The 12,126-nt window shown below is 40.8% G+C and overlaps 1 protein-coding gene across 8 annotated transcripts in view; it reads right to left on the bottom strand.

The window, feature by feature from the left end:
- The window catches only part of GNG12 (G protein subunit gamma 12), a 143,950-nt gene that overhangs the window by 8,777 nt on the left and 123,047 nt on the right, over positions 1 to 12,126 (bottom strand). For 2 of the 8 annotated variants that reach the window (XR_003048530.1, XM_025051912.1), the window contains one exon: positions 8,350 to 8,414. The exons of 4 other annotated variants lie outside the window; for them this stretch is intronic. The gene's annotated coding sequence lies outside the window, so the exon portion shown is untranslated. Of the gene's footprint in view, positions 1 to 8,349; positions 8,418 to 12,126 lie in introns of all 8 variants that reach the window. 2 more of the 8 variants (XR_003048529.1, XM_015595277.2) reach the window with 1 other exon arrangement.

Here is a 12,126-nt window from a genome sequence, read left to right on the forward strand (position 1 = left end):
TACCAGATAATCCAGCAATCCTCTACTGGCTATTTACCCCCAAAGACTTGAAAAAAACATATATCCGAAAAGATATTTGTACACTGATGTTCATAGCAGCATTTTTCACAGTGGTCAGGACATGGACGCAACTGAAGTGTCCTACAATACATGACTGGATAAAGAAGATGTGGTACATATATACAATGGAATATTACTCAGCTAATAAGAAGAGATGACATACTGCAATTTGCAATAACATGAATGGACCTCAAGATAATCATGCTAAGCGAAATAAACCAGACAGAAAAAGTTGAAAACCACATGATATCATTTATATGTGGGATATAAACCTAAAAGCAACAAATGAACATGACAAACAGAAACTCATGGACATGGATGATAGACTAGTGGTTACCAGAAGGTGGGAGGGAGGGGGGAAGTAGATGGGGTAAAGAGGGTCAAATATATGGTAACAAAAAAAAAATCTAACTATGGGTGGTGAACATACAATGCAAAATATATATGACTTACTGTTGAATTGTACACTTGAAATTTACTGGATTTTGTTAACCAATGTCACCATAATAAATAAATAAAATAAATAAGCATGTGAGTGCAATAAAGAGTACTTTTGCTGAGCATTAAGTACCTGCGTCCTCTGATCCCATCTCATGCAAAAGGCTCTAAGCACTCTGCAGGCCCTGATGGTTGGTGCTCACTGGGCAGCTGCTCTGCCCTCCTCCTTGTGTGCCTTGCTGAAGTGCAGAGATGGACAGTAAAAAACCATATATCCTAGTGGTATAGGCTGAATTGTGCCTCCCTCCTGCCCATTCATATGTCAAAATCCTAACCCCTAGTAACTCAGAATGGACTGTATTTGGAGACAGTCTTTAAGGAGATGATTAAGTCAAAATGGGCTCATTAGGGTGGGTCCTAATCTAACATGATGGATGTCCTCATAAGAAGAGGGAATGCAGACACAGACAGGTACAGAGGGATAACCGTGTGAAGACACAGGGAGAAGACAGCCATATATGAGCCAAAGAGAGAGGCCTCAGAAGAAACCAGCCCTGCCAATACCTTGATCGCAGACGTTTAGCTTCCAAACACTGAGAAAATTAATTTCCACCGTTCAAGCCACCTAATTTGTGGTACTTTGTTATGGCAGCCCAAGCCAACTAAGACACCCATTTCTCTAGCAGCTGGGGCTCTGGATGATGGAAGCGAGAAAGCCAGTTTCTTGCTGCTTGGCTTATTTTTGCTGGCGGTAGGCATGTTGAAGTGGTGGCATCCAGTGTTCAGTCACTAGCGATATTGTGCTAAGAAGCTATGTGCCTGCAGCAGCTTCCTGATGCTTCACTTCCTGCCTGGCCCTGGGGGCTGGTTTTGTGGCGATGTCTGGAAGTTGGTCTTGTGGGTTCCATCAAGAGCCTGCTCCTTCAAGCTCTTGATTATGCAAACACCCCATCCCCTGTATTAAAGCCCATTCTGCTAATATTGCCAAGACCACTTTTTGTTTCTGTAACTGAATCCTGACTGATACATAACTGTTGTGCTGTTTTGTAATCTGTAAATAACTTATAAGGATGGGCTATGATTTCCCTTATCATACCATCATTGCTGAACACACCAAACTCTAAGACTTGAAAAGAGAAGAGGTAAGACAAAATTCTTTTTCTTCTTCTCCCCAACCGAACCTCGCAGGCCCTAAGGCCAAGGGTGGTTGAACCTGTGACCAGCAGCTCATCTTGCCCTGCTCCCATCCAGTTCTGACAGAAAAGAGCAAAAGAACAAGATGCTGGGAGGAAAATGAGAGTGAGAGATGAGGGAAGGCTGCATGGAGTGGTGGAAAACATGACTTGGGATGGGGAAGGTAGTGACTGGGGATCTTCTAAGAGAAGTTTATAGAAGCTCAGAATCAGCAGAATGCAAAAGAATGAGAACATCTCTCTCTCTCTCAAGACCTCAATAGAGCTCGTCTTCTAAAAGCAGTGTGATTTCATACTTGCAAATCTTTTTGAGGTCCTTATGTGGTATCTTTGATTTGTTGATTTTACCTGCCATCCAGGGCACAGGTCTCTGAATTATAATAATAATGATGATGATGTTGCTGTTATGATAAAATTGGATAACTACCACCATTTATTGAGTACTTAGTATGTGCCAAGTAAATAAATTTCATGAATCATTTCATTTAATCCTCTTAGAGAGGAATCCTTTCATCATTTCTATTTTGTAGACAAAGCACAGAGCAGTCAAAAAAGTCTTGCCGAAGATTACACTGATTTATGTAGGATATCTGTAACTCAGGGCCACCTGACTCCTAAGGCCATCCTCTTAATCACCACTCTATACTGTCTGCCTCTGAACATCAAGGGTATGAGGAAGGAGTTGGGAGAAAGCAGGGGCAAGGGTGAGCCGGAAGCACTGGACGAAAGAAGACATGGGCTCCCTTTAGGGCCCGTTGTTCATTCAGATAGGTGGTCTCCATAACAACGACAGTATGAAGTGTGGAGTTAAGTGGCCTTGGCAGAAGACCTAAGCGAAGGAGAACTGCTAGCTCTTATTTGAAAGAACTGCCCCAGATTCCAGGTAAGACTATTGCTAAAGAACAGGATGATCCCATCATCCTCCCATGCCCTAGCAAACCTGGCAGGGAACCATGAGAATGAGCCAATCCTGGGTAATAAACCCAGAGGACAGAGCTGCAGAGCCGGAGCAGCGGGTTCCTAACTTCACTGTGTATCTAGAACACTTTGGGCACTTGTTAAAAAAAAAAAAAAAAAATCTGTTCAGTAGGTCTGCAGCAAGGCCCAAGAAGCTGTATTTAAAAGAGCTTCTTAGGTGATTCTGATACAGGTCCTCATGAGAAACACTAATGATGATTATGAGAGTCTCTGCTTCTTGGTTCTACCTGTTTATTTCTGGCTGGGTATTAGAACTTACCCATTTAAAAGAATGCCCCTTCCTAGCTATACTTACCTTTCCAAAGTTCTAAACAAGCCCTGGAAAATTCTAATTCCTTCTGATGACCTTAACCCACAAGATTAAAATCCCTTCAGTTTGAAATGGCTCTTATCATTTAACATAATACTTTGCTACAAAAGTCTAAAATTGTTTGCTTAACAGCCACTTCCTTCTGAAATGTGTCTCCTCCCTGGCTTCAGTGATGCTAGACTCTCCAGTCCTTCTTGCCTGTGCAATGATATGCCTTTCTACAATTTGTTTCTTCTTCTGACTTGGTTTTCTCAAGGCTCAGTCCTGCAGGGCTGGTGTAGCAGAGTGAACAAAAGCTTTTACAGTTAGACAAGTTCAAATCCTGGCTCATCACTTACTACCCCAAGTTGCTTCAGTTCTCTGATCTTCAGTTCCCTCATCTATAAAATGGGAAGGGATAATAATAGTACCTACCTCACAGGGTTGTTACCAGGAGGAAATGAGAGAGCATATGTAAATTACTCAGCACCTGCCAGACCCACACTGGTCCTCAGGGTAGATCATGTTCTACACTTATGACTTTAGTGATGACCAGTGCACTTTGCATGCAGCGCTGACTCTTTACCTTTATTCTGATGTCTAAATGAAAGCCTATTTAAATTTACATTTGAATGGTGCACAGTTGCTTCGGACACAACACGTGTAAGCCCAATGAAACAATGCTGCCTGCCCGCAATCTTTCTGATGTCTCTTTCTCAGTGAGTGACACCGCCACTGTCCTGGTCACTGGGGCGTCCTTTGGCCTCAGCTTTCCTTCTAACTCCTTAGACCAAGTGCTGCACAAGAAATGTGAACCACGATAGGATTTTACATTTTCTTGTGGCTGCGATAAAAAAAAAAGTGAAATTGATTTGGATTTGGACTAGCCACATTTCAAGTGCTCAGTAGTCACTAATACTGACTGCCTTATTGGATGGTGCAACCATAGAGCCCGGCACTTTCTAAAGTTTCTTGATTCCTACTTTGACAACACCCCATTTTTATTTTTCCCCATTCTCCTGGCTTCTATTTTACCTCAGTCTTGGCTTTAAGCACCTCAAGTTAGGGCTACTGCATCAGCCTCAAAACAGGACTCATGCCCCTTATCTTTCTCCAATCTAATCTATCCTGACCACTATGCTCAGATATAGTACCACTTTCAGCCTATATCCCTCTGTCTCAAAAAAGGATTACCCAGAAACCTAAAGAAAAGTCCAAAGGGCTTGACTTTGCAGTCAAGATCTTCTCTAATATTTCTGCCACCATAATAAAAACCCTGCTCATAAAAGCAGCTTGTTACTACATAGAGCTTACTATATGCCAGACTCCACACTATATGCCAACCACTGTCAAGACATTATTCTAGTGAATCCTCACAATGACCATGTGAGGTAGGTTCTATTTTCATTTCCATTTTACAAATAAAGAAACTGAGGCACAGAGAAGTTAAGTATGTGCCTAGTGTCCAACAGCTAGCAAGCTGCTTGGCTGGGATTTGAGCCCAAGTAGTTTGAGTCCAGAGGCCTGGCCCAAAAGCTCTTTTGCTATTAGTACTGCTGTGGTGTCAGGGGGCTTTCACCCCATTCTCTGGCTTTGTGGGCTGTGTTTACAAGTCCCACCTGTAAGTCTCCACCCAAGTTCTTGGCTTGCTTCTCCTGACCTGTTTAAATTCTTCTTTCAGGCTGTAATTCACATTTTCACCTGTTCCAGGAAGGTCTCCCTAACTACTTTTGCTTACAGTGATTAATTCCCTTTATGAATTCCGGCTGTATGCTTAAAGCTCAGAGGTCCACGAACCCCTAAGGAGCTGGCCCATGTATGAGAAGGTCAAGCAGGAGGAATTGTACATGATTCCCCAAAAATTGTATGCAAAATTCAGTATGCGTGCCCATGTTTATTCTTTCTGAAGTGAGGATTTATAACTATCATCAAGCTCTCAAAAGGGTCCACAACACCATTTATTTTGGTGCTTGATTGTACATTATTGAATGATTACTCTTACGTAACTGTGTGTGTGAGTATTGTCTTCCCAGTAAACTGTTGGAGGTTTAGCTCAATACTAAGAGTATAGCAATTGCATTTATTCACTGCTTAATATGTGCCAGGGACTATATCAAATACTCTCTACAGGTATTAATTAATTTAATATTATCTGCAACCATAGAGTTCAAATTTTTCATACCTATCGAGATTGAAACTAAGGAAGGTTAAATAATTTGCACAAGATCATACAGCTAGTTAGTGGTAGAAACAGGATTTGAACCCAGATCTCTCCTACTTCAAAGCCATGCCCTTAACCAGGCCAGTGAGTTATCCTGTGCCATCTTCTCTCTCTCACATTGACTAATGTAGAGAATGGGGCCTCCGTAAATACTTGGGTTAGACTAGGACACGCAATGTAGCAACCAAGACACCAGCCAGCTCGAACCTCTCACCCTGGAGTGTTTATACGCCTGGCATTTGTTTTCTTAGAAACAAGATATACCCTGCTGCTCCTTCCCACAGTTATCCTGCAAATATGGAGTGTTCCAAGCCAAAGGTTACCCATCTGCTTGGTTTCCTATACAGCTCTGAGAAGCCAGGGTGGAGTCCCTGGGAATCCTGTGCACTTGATTAGGGCCAGTTGCTGGTGCTGTGAACTTTCACCTCCAGCATGGGCTGGCCATGTGTGTGACGTTCAGATTCTGAGAGTGAGGCTGTTTTGCACCCCCATCCCGGGGCCCAAATAGATTTTTAGCCAGGTGAAGGTAGGCCCTGGAGGAGCAGCTCTCTCACGGTGACCTGCAGAGGTGCAGGAGCCATCACCCCTCCTGTGGTATGCCTGCCCAGGATCCAGCTATGCAGAGGTATGTGTTTACAGTCAACACTGAGAATGACCTTTACAAACAAGTTTTACTCTCTACCAAGCATAGCAAGACTGGCTGAGAAATGATTTGCTCATATCTGCATAGCTGGCTTAGGATAGCTGCATGTCTCATTTGTTTACTCATGAATGAATAAATAAATGAATGGATGAATTCAATAACTATTTAACATTGAAAATAAAAGCTAACAATTAAAGAGTGCTTTTTCTGTGCCAGGCACTGTGTTAAGGGGTTTATGTAGTTATTTCATTTACTCTTCACCACATCCCTGAACAAGAATTTACTACTATTTCATTAACTAGGTTTCAAATTTTAAAAGAATATATGCATATGGTAAAAACTATAAACAGTCCCAAAGGGTGTAAACGAAAACCAGTGTCTTTCTACTCTAGACTACCCGAGGGAATCACTGTTATCGGTTTCCCATATTTCTTTCCAAAGACATTCCATGCATACACAAACACAGTTATTCATATATCTGCCTTAAAAAATATAAAAAGAGAGCATGTCATATGCATTGCTCTGTACCCTGTTTTTTAAATTTTAATTAACATTATATTCTGGAGATCATGGTGAAGGTGGTATTATCAACCTATTTTCCAAATGTGGAAACTGAAGCTCTCAAGGATACCTAGTGAGTCATGAGTAAGTGCCACTACTGCATACTGCATGAGCCTGCAGGTCCCACATTAGGAGCTTGTTTGGGCTGAAGAGAGGAAGTGGGAATGATAGAAGCAGAAGGCTAAATTCCTGCCCTCAAAGGACTCACTGCTTTTGGGGAAAATGATGCTATTTGGAATGAGAATGATTTCCAAACAAGATAAGAACATACGCAAGGTATAGTCCCACTGCACCCTGAGGTGCTAAGCATTTGTGAGGGGGCAGAGCAACTCTGTCACAAAAGCTGGGGGAACAGAGTGAGTTTGGGGAAGAAGAGCGAAAGTCAATGCTGTATAAGATTATATTTAGTTAAAAACAGAATTTACCTAGAAAACATATTGGAAGAATAAACTTCATAATGTAGCTATTGCTAGGTGGTAAGAATTTTAGGGGATTTATAATGTTGTTTTCGTGCATTTCAACAGTTTGTCAGTTTTTATTTTTACTTAATCCTCAAAACAATGCTTTGAGGTTGTTACTATTGTTTTCCTCAATTTAGGATTAAAAGAATTGAGGGAGGCAGACGCTTAGACCATAGCCAAGGTCAGAGTGAAGGTACGTGGAGGAGCCAGCACTCTGATCCCGGCAGCCTGGCTCCACAGTCTGTGCTCTTAACCACATGTGATACTTTTATGATTAAAAAAAAAAAAAAAATCCTAGTAATTGTTATTCACAAAACGAGGAGGAGGAGGAGGAGCAGTTATTACTCACTTATGGGAGTAAAGGAAGTAGAGACCAAGCATAGCTCATGGGACTTGGTGATTATGGCATTACTGGGGACCTCTGAGCTAGTGGTTTCCACAGTGTGAAGGGAATGGAGTCCAAATGATAAGGGGTACAAGAAGAGAGAACTATTAGTTCAGAAACTTAGGCAGTGAGTGTAGGTGAATATTCAAATAAATGCGGCAGTGTGAAGACGAGGAATCGGATGGAAACTTTTCGGAGGAGGATTGTTTTAAGAGAGGATTGTCATTTGAGCATTTTAAAAAGCAGAGGAGTGCTGAGCAACTAGGGAGAGAGCGAAGATACTAGAAGGAGAAGGTCACTGAGAGAGCCAGAAAACATGGGCTCAGGACTGAGCTTGGAAATGAGAGGCCGAGAAAAGGAGACCTGAAAGGTACAAGCAGAAAAGCAGGGAGCAGGCTGGAAGTGTTCTAATAGGTGAGGAAAAAAAGAAAAGGGAAAGCGACTACCAGTGCACGCAACAATACAGGCAAATCCCGCTGAGCAAAGAAACCCGTCACAGAAGAGCACATACTATTTAATTCCATTTTTATAAAGTTCCAAACTAATCTATGGTGACAGAAACTGGAAGAGTGGAGAGAATGGGTAAGGAGACAGATGAAGCAAGACTTGAGTTAGTTGCTAATTGTCGAAATAGGGTGACAGGTACACAGGATGCATTCTACTTTGGTATGTATTTGAAGATTTCAGGAATAAAAAGTTGAAGGTAAAATTCTATGATCCTAGATACTTCATAACCTATAGCACGATAATTATTAACACTATAAGATGAACTCTGTCGTTAAAGAATGGAAGGTACGTTAATTATTATCTACCATTTCCTCCTCTAGATCATGATCTGGCAAGTATGTCCAATGTCCACAGTGCAGAGGAAGTAATTGCCTTTTGAGGAGGCACAGATGGGATTAAAAGAGCCACGATCTGGGCCCTCTGCCCATTTTAGACAGCGCTCAGGCCCTGGGTCACAGATGCCAAAGTTTAACTTGCCAGGAAGCATCTCTCCTTGCATTCACTCCCCAAAAAACCAAAAGGCCCACCACTGTGGTCCCAGATACCCATAACCTGTACACGCCAAAAGATTACAAAATAGCATACTCCGTTTTTCTTTCTTCCATCATCTCACCTTCTCCGACAAAACTACAGCAAGGAATATGACCCACTCCTTTCAAACATGTCCAGACTTGGTATCTGCTTTGAAGAAAAACAAAGTCTATCGAATTCCTGGAATGACCAGCAAAATGAACATTTTATGTGGGCCCTCACGGTCAAAGTGCTTGTTGTTTTGAGCCCCACAGGACCTAAAAGTTTATTTTCAAAGGAAAAGTATTGAAGATAAAAGGAACCCCCATGTTAGCTTTTTGTAGTTCTCATTCTCTATGTAAATTGATTAGAATTCTCCATCTAAAAGCAAATTTGCTAACTCCTTTTGAAAATAAAATTTACTTGAGAGAAAACATGGAATAGGAAACCAAGCCAAGTCATTTAAGGCCCAAATCTCGACAGCAACATTAATGCAATTTAAATAACTTGGCACCCAAAAAGCACAACTCACTGAGTTTTGTAATATTTCAGAATGTCTCCAGTTCACTTTCCCAGAAAGATGAATTAATTAAAATACATTAAGTTTTTTTCTTTAAATGAGATATAGAACTTTTGAGAAAAAGGGCTGTTAACCAAAACAAATCATGACAGAACATAACTTAAAACAACTGGAAAGATGATACCAACTTAAATACGCAGCATGTTTCTACCAACAACTTGCTTGTTAAGTTTTATTCTCTTAAACTCAAGAATTTCACAAAAGAGGATCATCAAATGGAATGCAGTGGGAAAGATTTCTGCCTGTAAACCCCAAAAAGAATTCCTATGGCTACTTTCAGCCCCAGATGTTCTGGGCCAGAACTATTTCAAATATCCTGCTTCTCTTGGTACACTAGTAAATAACCAGAGACCACGAGTCCCAAGAGTTGGCTTTAAAACTATGGTCATCATACTTCTCTCACAAATACTGACATTCTTGTCACTTATCAGAGTCTTTCTTAAAGTCTAATCCTCTGTCTGATGGTGGGTCCTATGAGGCTAAGCATCCCATATTACATAGTTCTTTACCTCTTCTGTATACAATACACAAAGAATAAATATATACTGATTTGATTGGTTATGAGTCACATGGGTGGCCTTGGTAGGTAGCAACAGCTTTGTAATTTTTCCTCTTCCTAATTCAGGAAAGAGAAGGGACGATATATTCCTGGGGCTGGACACAGAGCAGGAACTCAATAAATACTTTATCCAATGAAATGATGACACAGATCTGTGGCAGTGTTTTAAGTGAATGATGATAAGGGCCTGAACCCAACATATGAAAATCGGAATTTATGAAACAAATGGGGATTATATCACATTACAAAAGGATTCCTTCAGATAGTACTTTCCTAGATGCATTGTCTAAATACCAATTAGGAACCATAATAAACATCTCTAAATTATAACATTTTGCACAACTCTTTGTGTCTTGAACACAGTTCTATCTGAGTTTCCAAAGTATAATACTAGTGCTTATACTTTCTTCCTGTATTTATGAAAGGGAGGGTGATACGGACTTTGGTTTTAGGCTACCTGCTACTCTTGGTATCACAAGCAGTTCCTTATCTGGCCTCTCTCTTCTTTGGCACTTTTCCCCTTGTATTAAGGACAAATATAGGAAAGTCCAATTCTGGTGCTACAAACTCTAGGAAGAAAGAAGTACCTCCAGATGCCTCCATGTTCGAATCTGCCTGTGTAGCTCGGGTACTTAAGTGAAGGAAAAGGGCTGCTTCCTATCTTATGAGTGATCATCACACACTTTTAAGCAAATCCTAATCGCTAGTACAACAATATTAGTGCCTTTTATTTATTCATGTATTTAACTGTAAAGTTAATTAAACCTTTCTAACACTTAATGAGTCCAGGGATGAAAATGAGAGAGATCACAGGAGATCAGCATTTAGTTGTCTGTGACCAAATATGCATTTCAGAAGGTTGAAGTTGGTCCTACCAGAAGTTTGTCCTTGAGATATTTTCAGAAATGCATGAGATTCTTTGGAACACTTTTAAGCGCAACATAAGTCAAAATAAGTGACACATGTTTATATTACATGTAGCAATTACGAGATTGATTTTAGTAGATTGAGTAAATACATATGTACAAGTCTTAACAGCCAGCCATTATCTATCTGTTCATTTATAAGTGAACAGCCCTGGTGATCGTATAGCACTGGATGCCTGTGCCCTCATTTATAAAAGAAAACCATCCCCAGCTAAATTCTGGGGAAACATAACCTAAGTGCCACATGTAGGTGTTGGCACATATTTGTATGCCAGTTCTGCCTTTACCAAATGTAGAAATCTAGCATTCTATTTCTAATGTGGTAAGTCTGATATAATAATATCATCAAAAGATTGCAATTTATAAAGTGCTTTCTCATATATCATCTATATTAGGCAGGGTCAACTAATTATATTTTAATTTCTACTTACGAACTTGCGTGACTCTCTTAAATTGAGTGTGCAAATTTATATCACCATGATTAAGATATTTTTGCAGATAATTGAAAAAAAAAATCAGAATCCTTTTGCCTAATGAGCTTTCCTTCTTAATTTAGTGTATTTTCACTTTCAACATTAAGTATAATTCCACATGCTTCTTAAATGGAAGAAAGTATTGGTTTTTCCTCTCAAATATAACCTACTTAATGACATTTTCTTAGAAGTGGGTTATACCTGCACTTAAGAGGTATGTAGCATGAAAGACAGACTATAAAATGCTTAGAAGTTGAATTCTAACAAGGCTGCCTATCAAAATTACCTGGACAGCTCTTTCAATGCATGCAGGTCCAAACCTCACCCCTGAACCTCCAGAGACTATCAGGAGTCAGTCCTGGGAAAAGTGCATTCTGAAAAACCTCTGGGTGATCTGGACGTACACTTCGGGGAAAGAGCCACAGGACAAACACATCAGGACTATTCACGCACGACACCAGGGTCTCACTTGACAGCTCTGCCTGGAATAAGCTGGTGGTCTTGGGCAAGTCACTTCCCCTTTCTGGGCTTCAGCGTACTCATCCTTAACGAAGGAGAACATATAGGTGCTCTGTGACTCTTCTTTGTTTCCCTCTCAATGGTCTTCTCTTTCCTGCTCTTCAGAACTACTCAGACCATGGGTTTAAACTCTTAACATTTATATATTGTCATAATGATCAAGGCAGGGACTGTGTCACTAAAATAAACCACGTAGATGACATAAATGGCTGCATCTAGTGCCCTGAAAGAATTATGAACATAGAGGGAGGAAAGTCAGCACAGAGCTGCTACTGAAGACTTTACAACTGGGGACCAGCCCAAACGGGTAGAGAAGCTCTCCTTACCTAGTAGGTTCTAAAGCAAGCAAGTATACAGGAGAGAAAAGTGTTTATGGTTGTTTAAAAATAAAGCCATGCTCACAAATACAGTAAGCTCTCTTTTAGCCAGAATGTTCTGGGAAAGGTTATTAGAGCAAACTGAAATTTCTGGCTCAGTTATGATGTGTGAGGCACACTGTCGCCAATTTTCAAAGAAACAGCACAATACACACGTAACCTTGAACATAACTGATGGTTAAGAAGGCACTTCCGTGAAACTTCGTGATTCCAGATGGAGCTGAAAAACTCTTTGAACAAGTAAGTCCATTTTTTTGGCACTGACACTGCTGAGCTGTCCCGCTCTCCTGTCTTCTGTCCTTGCTCTCTGGGCCCTGCCCTCCCCTGGGTGCATCTTCATGTCTCTGATGGTCTTGCTCTATCTCCTGGGCTGACAACTTCCTCTCTAAGTCCTCTAAGCTTGGCTGTCCTTGAAGCTTTTGCCCAAGTGCCTGATTTTCCTCCCT

The sequence above is a fragment of the Pteropus alecto genome, unplaced genomic scaffold, assembly GCF_000325575.1.
Source record: "Pteropus alecto unplaced genomic scaffold, ASM32557v1 scaffold25, whole genome shotgun sequence".
Classification (NCBI taxonomy): Eukaryota; Metazoa; Chordata; class Mammalia; order Chiroptera; family Pteropodidae; genus Pteropus; species Pteropus alecto.